Source organism: Perissodus microlepis, chromosome 2 (genome assembly GCF_051167445.1).
Source record: "Perissodus microlepis isolate ML-2025 ecotype Zambia chromosome 2, ASM5116744v1, whole genome shotgun sequence".
Taxonomy (NCBI): Eukaryota; Metazoa; Chordata; class Actinopteri; order Cichliformes; family Cichlidae; genus Perissodus; species Perissodus microlepis.
In genome coordinates, this window is record NC_140462.1 from 18,909,677 (window position 1) to 18,922,299 (window position 12,623).

A 12,623-nucleotide genomic window follows, 5' to 3' on the forward strand; every position below is an offset into this window, starting at 1 on the left:
TTTCTGGAGTGTACAGGGCTGTCATTTCAAATCAGATTCGGGCAAATGCTGCAAAACCAGTTGGATAATGACCCAAAGCAAACTGCAAGGAGGCTAAGTGTCAACTCAAAGAAATTGGATATTCTTTAATGACCATGTGAATCACCACACTTACTGAAGACAAAAGTGAAGACAGAGAGACAGAGAGGCTCACAAACAAGAAGCTAAAGGCGACTCCAGTAAAGCAGAGCATCTTCTTCATGTTCTTCTTTCAGCAACTCCCTTTAAAAGCATGCTCCTCTGTCACACTAACCCTCTGCATAACCTCCTTAACAACATGCATGAACCTCCTTTGAGGGACTCACTTCCACCTCATTATGAATTGCAATGTTATCTGCAAGCATCACAATGTCAACTTCATGTCATCTAGTGTCTGGCCAGACCACATCTGTCAACGTGTCCATCACCACCAAAACAAAAAAAACAAGAGAGGGCTCAGACTCCATCCCTGATGTCAACCCACTCTTACCGCTCACCTCACCACTGTCTGGCAGCCACCTCTGACGAGTACTCCAGGATTAGCTCTTGCACTCACACTACAATCATCTGATTTCAGTTTGCGTGTCAAAGGAGGAAAACAGCAAGGCAGTCCAGAGCATGTACATTTATTTTTACTGCTAAAAAGGACAAGATAAATAGTAAAGAGAAAAGGATAGGAAAAAACATCATTATGCTGCTAACACAACTTTGGCTCTTTGCTAGCATCTGCCAAGACAGCATGCTAACGCTAAGCTAGCCAAGAACCCAGAGTGAAAGCTGAGTGAGTCCCGACCCCAGCAGCCAGACCCTGAACTACAACAGGTACCAAGCAGATCCAGTCAGGCTGCCTCCCTTTAAACCTGTTCGTGTTCCTAAACTACTTCTAACCTCTTGAATTATAACTAAACGTCTACACCACTTCAGTCACATTTTATTTTTGATGAAGTGACAGAGTGGCAAAGCTGCAAAATATGTGTCTTTGTCCACAAATTGTGGACTTAACTATGGTTATTAAACTTTGACCCAGATTTACATCACATCAGATCCATCTAATCAGAACAGCAGGCAAAACTACAAAAAAGACAACTGAAGGTTATGCATAATATGCAGCATTTTTATGAAAAGTAAGTAAGTTACTCTTAATTCTTTTATCTTGGGTTATTATTTTCTCAACACTATAAGTGGTGAAGCTTTCAGAATTTCTTCGATGCATTCAGCACAGCAATGATATTGGTCTAATATACATCTTTATTATGAAGGTAAGTTATTGTTTGGGCTATCGTTTTCATTATAAAATTCTCTGAACACTATAAGTGGTGAAGCTCGTTATTAAGCTCCAATGTAAAATTCAGTACATTTACTGCATACACAGCAAAACTTACATAAATCGTTTAGAAACTTTAAATAAATGACCTGTCAGTGACTGCTACGAGAGAAGTTATGTCATGATTTTAGCTTAACTCTCTTCACAGCAGTGCTCTCATAAGCTGTCATTGTAAAACTGCTCACATAATGTGCAGCAAGCATTATAAATAATAAGGCAATCTGCTGTAGGTGTCATCCCCTCCTGCTTTAATAAATAACTGTTGCAACTATGGGTCCCCAGATCTCATAGTGCTTGCACTTCATAGTTATACTGGAAATCACTGCAATATAACATGCTTTACACGTTTCATTTTTTGCAAAGATGAGAAATTAAGAACTGTTAAGCTCTTCTTTGTCTTCCAGTATCCCTTAAGACATTTTTCTCTGGTGGTTCATTACATCAGCATGATATACTGCAAAGAATAAACAGCTGCTTATTCGGGCATTTTTGCAATTTATGCATACAGACAAAGATCAGAAAGTTATGAATGTTTCTTTACTGAAAGAGCAGAAAGATTAACTGATGTGCCTCGTCAAAAACATACGTCAAAGCTGTTAACCTAAATCTGTAACCGTTCAAACAGGCAAACTATGCCTTTTCAACAGTTGCAAGCTGTTACCAGTTGATATTTTTCACTGACTCTTTTTTTCATATAGTTTGGATTTTTTTTTTTTACCAACTCCTACTATTCATTATCAGAAAGCCTGTTTAAAAAGGTGTATAACTGCAGCTGACATTTGCCGCTGTTGACGTCACTTTTGTCATCCGAGGCAGACATACCAATTAATGAACAGCTCAAACCTCAGAGTACTTTTGTATTACAAAGTTCACTCACCTTCGGTTCCTTATCTAGGCTATATAGGCTCACTAAAACTATTCTTTTTTCCTTCTCTTCTGACCTTTTCATCAGAAATTGCACAGTGTGTAAACAAAGCAAAATAATTCTGGTGGCTTTCAAGTTTATTTCTGTACAAGAAGCAAGAGACAGTTTGCAGTGTTGTGGGGTTTAGTCATCTACTTGGAGAACTCCAGTCTAATACAGCCTAATTGATACAGAATACTTGTTGAGTTGAAACTTGTTTTAAGTACTCCGTGGACTCTTCTGAGCAGAATATCCCTCACTACAGTAAAGACACTCGACAGGTCAGTTCATGTTTCCTAGTTGTGTAAGGTTGAGGTCCATGGGGACATCAGCTGTGATTATATAAATAAAATTGAATTAAACTGAACTGAACTCAATTGAATTAAAGGTACATTTAAAAATAGCAGCGATGCTTGAAGTACAAGAATGGCTAAAGTTAGATCAGGTATGATTTTTATTTATTTATTTTTTTTAATAAGAAGAGTCACAGAACTTTTTTACATTTGCGATTATTACATTTCACACATATTTGCTTATCTGTCAAATGGAAGAAAAAATAGCCTAAATGAAACAGATTAAATTCAATATTGTTTATATAGCCACCAAATTGAAACAACAGTTGCCTCAAGGTGTTTGATATTCTAAGGTTAAGACCCTACAATAACATAAAGAAAACAGAGAAACCCCCTGCAATCATATGACCTCCTATGAGCAAGCATTTAGGCGACAATGGAAAGAAAAAAACTCCCTTTAAACGGGAAGAAACCTGCAGCAGAACCAGGCTCAGGGAGGGAATTATTTTTTTCTGGGAATCTTTTATATTTTATGCTTTTATTCATGCTTTCATTCAATAGTTAGGTTTAAGCTCTGAAAATGTCTTGGTAAGGTATAGGGACTGAAAAATGATTAGGTACAGAAAAACGTTGTTGTTTCACTTAAAACACACTCATGTTGACAAATGAAGGGCTGAGAGGGCCTGATCCTTCTCATCAGTGCATTAATCGGTGCATCAAGACACAGACACCAAAAGACACCTTGTGCATAAATGAGTGACACCAGCTATTTTGACAGAACTGCACTAATGGATGCCCTGGGAGTGAGAATGGGCTCGAACGACAGCTAATCTATAGTGTATGCAACCAAATATGATCCTGGTCTTAGAGAGCTCTTTCAGTGTTGGCCTGATGACACCAAAAGCTTCCACAGAGAAAACAACCGACCAATATCTGAGGTTTGAGTAAGTCAGGTTCCAGCTGTCACTCTATAAGCATGTTCTAACCATTTACCATCATCCATTTGCATGCTCTTAAATCGATTCCCATGAAGGTATAGTAATTATGATCTGGCATTTATTTATTTTAAACACTTCAAATTTCATGAAGATTTTAGATGTGCAACTTTTAATGAGTCAGTGGTTACACTTGGTAAAAGCATGTTTTAAACCCTGGCTGTATGACTTAAAGGACTCGCACATAGCAGCCAATGTGAGTGAGTTAGGTGGGAAAACACTTTCTGTCCATGATTATCTCCAACTTTGGAAAAATCGGTAAATAAAAGCTAAGAACTTGTAAAAATTCATTCATTCATTCATTCACTCATTCATTCACTCATTCATTTATTTCTTTTCACCTTCACAGAGTGAAGCACAGAGATGCTGGTTACAAGTGCTGAAAAGTAGCAGTACAATCAAAGCTGATTGAGATAATTATGCAATAACCATTAGCTGAAGTAATAACTGGTCTCATTATGCTGTTGAGAACTGAAAGAAGGCTGATGACTGCAATGGGTCAAACCAAATGAGGAAATTACTGCTATTTTACTTTTTATATATAAAACCCAGCAAAGCTTAAAATGAAAGGGGAAAAAATCCATACCACACTTTTTTCCACTTGTAAAAATTAATAACTTCCTTTTTCCACAGTGTTACTCATTAGCTTATGTGATGAATAAAAAGGCTTAACTAAATCTGAATCATTTGCTTTATTAAATTTCATGTTCAATTTCTCCAAGCCTCGTTAGTTACATACTCTTAACTCCTGAGCGAGTAAGAGTATAGGCAAAGCCCTTTAAGTTTTTATTTTCCTGTGCAGCTTGTAAGCCCCTGAGGATTTTCTCATCTTAAATTCATAATGATGTTACAGATATATCACCAAAGTCCCAGTTAATCACAGAAAACCCCAGCGTTTTGTTTGATCTGAGTCTGGATCTGTTTCCTAACTGTGTGCTATACGAGTATGAGTTACAGGGTGTAGGCTACCCCCACCCCACACACACTGAGGGTAATATGAGTAATCCACTGTTCTACTATCTAAAGAAATACATGCCCTGTTCATGATAAAACATAGTGATTGAAACCATATGTGTTAAGGCATTTCTTATGATACAACCATCCTCCAATACACTGCACAAATGCAGAGTTATTCAAGTCCATAGGAAATGTGCCCTTGTGTCCTCGGGGGAGCCAGAGTGAATGGGAAGATTCAGGATCCACTGGGCTGGAGAAGGACTACATCCCACAGGGTCCCATGGGGAGAAAGACACAGATGCAGCATTGATCCTGCTGAAAAACACTGAATGGCTGGAAGCTTGAGTAAGTGTCAGGTTTCCCAAACGGAAACACCAAGCTAGGCTGGGAGGAAGATCAGAGCTATGAATGTAAAATTTGCAGATTAGCCTGGAGCATGTGAAATTAGCAGAACTAATGTGTGCTATTTGCCAATATTTTACATATTTTTTCTTTTTTCTCTCTCTTTTTTTACCATGTGGTCCTGTGTCCTGAGTGTTTTGTGCAATAGCAATAATAACAAGCCGACAATTCTTTTTTTTCTTTTTTTGAAAAATGTTGGGTAACATTTTGTTTTTCAATTTTTCACTATTATTTAACAGAAAAAAAACAAGTAGATCCATTTTAGCTGTTAGAATCTGATATTTTATACATAATTTAATTTCAGTGTAAATAAATAACTATTAATTAACTGCTTGTTGATATCAATCAGTTAATTGATTAATTGTCTCAGCACTAAAGACGATTGAGATCTTATATTTAATTCTACTTGGGCTCTAAAAGTAATCACTGTTATGTATCCTGGCATTTTTAGCCAAGATAATCACACCATAAATTGTTTTTATATCAGCACTTACCTTGAGCCATCGCTATAAAGGACAAAAGCCACCAGAAGGCAGATACCGCAAATTGCTATGGACAAAATGAGGAACCTTCACAGTGGTCATCCAGTGGAAACAGTAACCACACATGAGAGGACCCTCTATGGACAAGACAGGATGTTGCACTGTAGAGGAAACAAAACAATCTCACCCCTGCTGCTCTTTGATTTGCGCAGCGTGAAATCACAGCCCTGTTTGTATGAACAGGAGCCGTGGCCACCCATCAGGTAGTCACTGTGGAGAGAGGTCCAAGTGGCCCTCATGAATTAAGGGAACATTCATAACGTCTCCAGGGAGGTCTTCTGATTGCCTGCAGCACTACTAATTGATTTAGTGCAAGGTCGCAGCCTGAGTGACGGAGGGCAAAGGGAGGAATTTCCTGTTTCTGCATCTATAATTCAGTGGCTTCCTGTGTATGTCAGAGAGAGTGCTATTGTATGAAAACACATTTAGTAATTCACATATGCCTCACATATATCTATAGATAGAGACACAGTATCCACCTTTAACTGAATTAGAAGTATATATATCAGCATTTCTGATGCTGTAAATCTGAGATTACCTGCAGCCCTGTCACCTTCACCTTTGTCAACATCGGCCATCATGTACCAAATATTTTATTATTAGATACTATCCAAAAGCTGCCCCAGAGGCAGTTTTTGTTCGTCCTGCAATACCTTTTGAATTTCTTCAGTGTATTTAGTGGCGACTTCTGTAGAGTACACAAATGTTATCTGTCGAGTTACATGCAGGTGACATACATTTAAAGTGACATGAAAGAAACAGAGAATGTAACATCACATTTGCAGGCGGATGATGAAATAAACCTTACATATAGGAAAATTACAAGAATTTTAATTAATTCATATATAACTGAATTTACCATGTATTAACAATAACCACTACTAGTAGTTTATTCTTCTGCAGCGATCATGTGCATCATTGCAGAGCAGATGGATTGCTAACATGGCCTGTTGTTAATAATCGCTTTCGAAGTTTAAATGCATTAACCCTGCTCATCAACAATAGTGGGTGATGTTTTGTTTGTGGGAGCTGGTCTGTTAACTGAAGTTGTGTTGCATGGTGTGCAAGCTGTCCAAGTCAGCAGTCTGCCAACACTCCCCACTGCGCTGTCTCTTTGAAGGTCTGGTGGATTTCCCTCTGGTGTCTCAAGACTCTTCTACTAGCCACACAAACAGAGCGCCAGCTTCATGAGAGAGGCCTTTGTTTTTGTTCTTTTCCTCTACAATGCTTGCGCCGTCCTATTAGATTTGAACAAACACTGCAGTGTTTGAAAAATCTGTGATACAATTCCTTCAGTTAGAAGATGAAGATGGTCCATCATCTGAAACATGGAGCGGGGCTATTTTCATCCAAGGTATTTTAATGGCTAAAAAGTGTCTTCACAAATCCCACAAGCAATTAAGTTTCAACAGAAATTGCCTATATGAACCTAAAACCAATTTCAGGGTGCATATTAGTGTCCTTTTTCAAAAGACAGAAAGCAGCCCTTACTTTAACTTACTGAATATGTCAAACAATTTGAGTTTGAGAGCACCTCGGCTGGATCTACGATGGCCCTTAACTCCCCAGTATCTGAAATAACACCAAGTTGTTTTTGTAACCTGTGGACTAGAGGAAAGAGAAAAAGAAAGGGTGCACTTTATTAGCCCTGAGCTAGAGGTCCATATCAACATGCAGACCTTTCACCAAGAAAAAAGGAAAGAGTGGATCCACACTGGATTTCAGAAAGCCTGAAGCAATCTGAGTTTCTCTTACTCAACCACACAGTGTGCCCCACTGGCACCACCCCCACATCCTCCCCTAAAAATTGATTCCCCATCACATTTAAGAGAAACATCTGTCACTTCAGGGGCCTTCATTCCATGTCACACTAAAGAGGTTTATGTTAACAAAATGCTAAATGCCTCCTGAGGAACCACAGCAGAATTACAGTGTAGGGTGTGGGATTTGTTGGGTGGATCACCTACCACGGAGTTTCAGGCCTTAATCACATTTCCAGCTTGCGCTCGGATCCAACTTTCCATCCTGGTGGATTTTGCACCCCTAAGCTCAATCATGAAACTTTTTGGAATAGCCTGCTTTCAGTAAACACAGGCTTTCAGAAGCATTTCCATCTGGAGAATAAGACATTTACGGCATCTTAGTATAAACAGAAACACCTGATGCAGCAACTGATCTGTGCTTGACTTGTTTGTGCAAGATTGTGATGTGAACACTGAGTCATCTGGGAAATTCTGACTTGTTTGGGGACACCGGTGCACATGTTTTGAGCTTTGAACATGCTCTTAGTCGTTTTTCTTTTTTATCCGTTCATTTCATTAACAAACATTAGATGTAATGGAAAATTGGTGCTAGATAATATACTTATTGTTTGTTCCAGACGTGGCGTTGCTTAGTAATTAGATTATGTCCTGAGGTGATATTGATGCCTAAGAATAACTCCTCCAATAAAAGTCTCCCCCGTCTTGCACAAGGCTTATGATGTGAAATAAATTTGAAAGATATCTAGAATATTTAATGTCAAATCCACCTGAAAAACAAATCCAAAAGTGTAGTTTTGCATACAAAATGCGGTCTGTGTACCGTACGTTCTAAAATTACAAATGCAATTATTTGTGAATATAACACATGTGTATGAAGAAAATAGTTGCTGGATTATTTCACCCTGAAATCATAATGAAGGGGCTTTCCAAGACCAAGCCTCTTATGGGCTCTTTTTATGTGTAATCAACGGAAATTGTGAGGACTTCAAATAACGACCCCCACCCCTGACCCATATGCTGGTCAAAGCATGTCCCCGGGCTCAATGGTAATGAAGGAGGGAGGATGGGTGGGCTCACTTTCACTTTTTCAGGCCATTTCGTTTGGGAGAGAGTCATTAAATTTATAACTAACATACTATTTTCTTTAAGTTGAAACATGGAGATCAAGCACCTTAACAGACTCACTTTGACAGGGTCTGCAGACATTTTCATCTGAGATTTATGGAAAGACAAAATTCAAGACAAAAGTACAGCTGGTCAAAAAAATAATTTAGGCTCTTAAAAATTATAATTTCACCTATACTGTATACTGTGTGTCCATTACATATTTGCATCAATGATTTTCACACAGATCTCAGCCAAGAAAAAAGCAGCTATATAACAATTTGATATTCTCGTGTATCTGCTTGTTGTGAATGCTGCTGTTTATCTCAATCATCTTTGGTAAAACTAAGTGAAACTGGCTGAATAACAGAATTGTCTGATCTCATTCACGTCCAATTTTCTATGAAAGTTTCCCATTGTAATTGGTTCACAAATGTGACCTTTTTCATGATGAACAGTCCATCAACCAGCTGCCCACAGGATGTGAGAGAAGCCCTTGATATTGGAAAGTGTCTTATCTAGACAAGCCATCTTACTACCATGCTTATGGTTCTGACTTGCGAGAATAAGCTGCACATAATTGAATATTGTTGCTGCTTTTGCATCCCAGACTTTGAAATGCCACAGCCAAAAGAAAGTATTAGCCTCATCCAGCAACGATGTGTTGAATGTCCTACAAGAGATATGAAAATAAGATAAGATGAGATAAAGCTGAATAGCCAGTGTGTTTCAAATGCCTCATTTGCACTACATGAGTCAGACCATGTTTGGTCTCAGTGGGAATGTCTGGCTTGACCTTAGAGAAAGAATGCATCCAGGCATTCACAGTTGACCTCTTTCACATATAGCACAATGATCTTTTTTTTTTTTAATTGTCCAAGTCTTAATCTTGCAGGAACTATAAATATAAAATTCACATCCTATTAGCCTCAAACCCGAGCTGCGGAGAGTAAAAAGAACAAAAAAACAATGGTTTGCTGTGCTTGGAAAATTGTCCAGAACAACAAATGCCGACACAAAATATTACATGAAGTCTTCGCACCACTTCATCAACTTATGCAGACCCTGCAAACATGGCTGAAACAGCAACGTTATCTCTTGGGTGGTTCTGTATGATGTTAGGAACTGAACTGTAAATGGATGGATATTGTTTCCATGTATAATACAAGAGGTCTGGGGTTTGATTGCCCGTGGAGCGCAGTCTTTTGATGTTTTTACTGATTTCATTTGATTCTTATCAATAAACGTCTAATTCCTCAACACAAACCTTTTTTTGAGCTATTTCTCAACCACAACTAGATGTCCATAAAACACCTCCAGGAAACAGTCATTCAACCTCAAAATATGTGCTGTGTAGTTTTCTGTTAGGAAGAAATACAAAAATCTGACAACCACATTAGCAACCCTATAAGACTGTAGTGGCAGACATGCACTAGAACTACTGCTAGTGTCTGTACTTGACATCATCAAATTTGGGCACATTAAACAGTACTAAAATTACCACACACCATATATTAACAAATAAATAAAATGACTTATTACAGTTTCTTTGAAATATCTGTTTAAGTTTGTGCTCTGGCCTGCTCTCTTGGGGGTGGGGTGGCTTAGGCTTCTTCATCATGTGGTGGGGGCTCTGCCGGGTTTCGGGCAGTTCTCAGAGATCTGGGGTGGCTGGCCTCTAGCAGGGTCAGCTGCCCGCTGCCTCTGGTCTCCTGACACCCCTTCCCTTGGCTGTCAGAGCTCCGTCCGGGGCCTCCCTCTTCCCACGGCTAGGGTGGACACTTGGTTGTCATCGGGATACGTGGCCTCAGATCTTTAGCTCTCTCGGCTGCCGTGGATGGCCAGGGTCTCCTGGGTCTTTCAATGTCTGCCGCTGGCTCTTGGGGAGGATGGCATTATTGCAAACTCTCACCCTCATTTTTCAAGTACACTCTATGCCAAACACTAACACAGAGAGAGAGAGAGAGAAACAAACACAGCAAAACTGTATATTTGTTTGTTCACCTTCCTCTGTTTAGCGCCCTCCCCCCCCTTCTTTTCTCTTTTTTTCTCCCCTGCTTTCTTCTCTTATCTTTCACCATTCTGACCTTTAACCCCTGTCTGCATCAGGATAACATCCACAGGACAATAATATAAATAATAAAATTAAGTAAATAAATAAAACAAAAACATTAACAAGAGGAGCCTACAGATAGTCTACGGTGCTCCTCTTGGGAAAGCAAAATATGTTTGGCACAACAAAGTATTCAGACCAAAAGTCTCCTTGCTCCTGCTGGACTGGACAGGTTAATAAAACAAAACTAAACTGTGCAATGTTTAAATTGAAGGAATTTTCCCTATTCAGTTTTTATGGTTGTTTTTCTGTATATCTTAACCATGCAGTAAATATGCAGTAAATTTTTAACCCAAACAGTGCGATTGGCCTTTTCACTCAAACAGTAAAAAATAAAATAGAAAATATAGGACCTTATAATGCGGAATCCACTGCAGATCTTTACAGTGTATTCACAAAGAACGCTTAAATTAATGAGTTTCAGAAACATTAGCCATGGTTGGTGGTTCACTTATGTTATTGCAGTCGTATGACTGCCGGAACTTTAACCTCACAGCAAAGCTACTTTTATACAAAAGAGAGAGTCTGCTGATAAAGTGGACTTTCTCTTCATTTTTCTGTCACAACACTGTCTTATTTCTACTGTATGTCTTGCCGTACTGTAACATTTGTGATTCATAAACCTCCGTTTGGATGATTCATAACTCAATTCTTCATGTTCCATTCCACAGGCTCAGGCTGCACAGCAAGATTTATACGATGCCGTGGAGGTCTTTAACGTTTCTCCCTGAAGATGAATGTGAGGTTACTGGGCTCCCCCACAATGTTTCAAAAGTTTCCCAGATGACTACATGGCAGAGGTACTGCTGACAATTTGTACTATTTTGACTTTAACCAAGGAAATGGTTTCAGCTGAACTCAACCACATAAATCTCAAACACTGATCAAATCCAACAGTTCACTCAGCAGCCATGTTTGTGTTGTTAAACTGTGTTTCTCTTGTGTTTATTTTAATGGAGGGTGAGCTAAAGTGCTATAACCTTACTTCAGGTCGGGTGATTTCACATGGAGCAGTCATTCATCAGCTAGGTTGTGGTGTAGCCCTCCAAGGCAGCAATGGTATCCATTGGGTTAACCAATCTGGACAGTGCTAATGTAGGCTGGAGATTGTTTCCATATGGAGTCCATTTCAAACAGAGTCACTTTGACTGGGTCTAAAAATCAGCTTCATTTCATAGTTTGACCACTTCAAGCAGGCAATGTGAAACAACTTTCGCACTACCAGTCATAAACAAAACAGTCGACCTTTAACCTTAGCGTATAAATCATGGACAGGTAGCTAAAAAAAAATCACAATGTTAAGGTTTTAACTACCTAACCCTTTACTTTCAAAGCTGAATAATACATTACTTAAGAAAAATAATATAAAATTATGACAGCTGTGTTCCATAAATCAATATAAAAATATTGATTTAAGAAAAACAAGTAGCAAAATAAGGCAAGCAGAGAAATTAAATTATAAAACTTAATCAGATTTTTTTACAGAAACATCCCAGACTGAGCTAAATAAGAAATAGGATACTTTGTATGAAATTAGGCAAAACTGCAGCTAATAGAATAGCAAATAAGTCAGTCACAGTCATTTCAACATGTTACATCTAAACTATGGTCAAACTGGAAATCACAATAAGTGCCATTGGGGTATACCTTTATCTCCAAAACCAAAACCTGATAAAATCATTTGAGTTATTCTGTATTCCTTTTGTCCAGATTTGTATTTTATGCACCCCTGTGTAAGACTTTAAAGAAAACCTGCATGGCCTCTCAGGCTGAGAGAAAAGAAACCTCTGCAGTACAAATGTGGAGCCATTTCAAGTAAGACTGAAAGTTCCCTACACCTAACACTAACAGTAAAATGTACCATCTTTTATCTCTTTAAATAAAGTCAAGTACTCTCCCTCTTGTATCTGCATAATATGGCAAAGGCAGGATAAAGAAATGTGCCGCTTTTATATCATTGTAGTCTTTAGTTTGAAGGGGTTTTTTTGTACTTGTCAGAATAAGAGTCTCATTCTCTGAATAGTAACAATTGCCTTTCATAAAGCTTTTCCCACTTCCTTTTTTCCTTTTCTCAAACACTTTTGTCACTTCCCACTCCTTCAGTCCTGAAATGAGCCTCTATCTGCCCAACTTCTATCACAGCAGACTCTGTTACCTCTCTGCTTTCTTTACTTGAAACAGCCAGGCTCTGTGATGTGGAGGCCTACA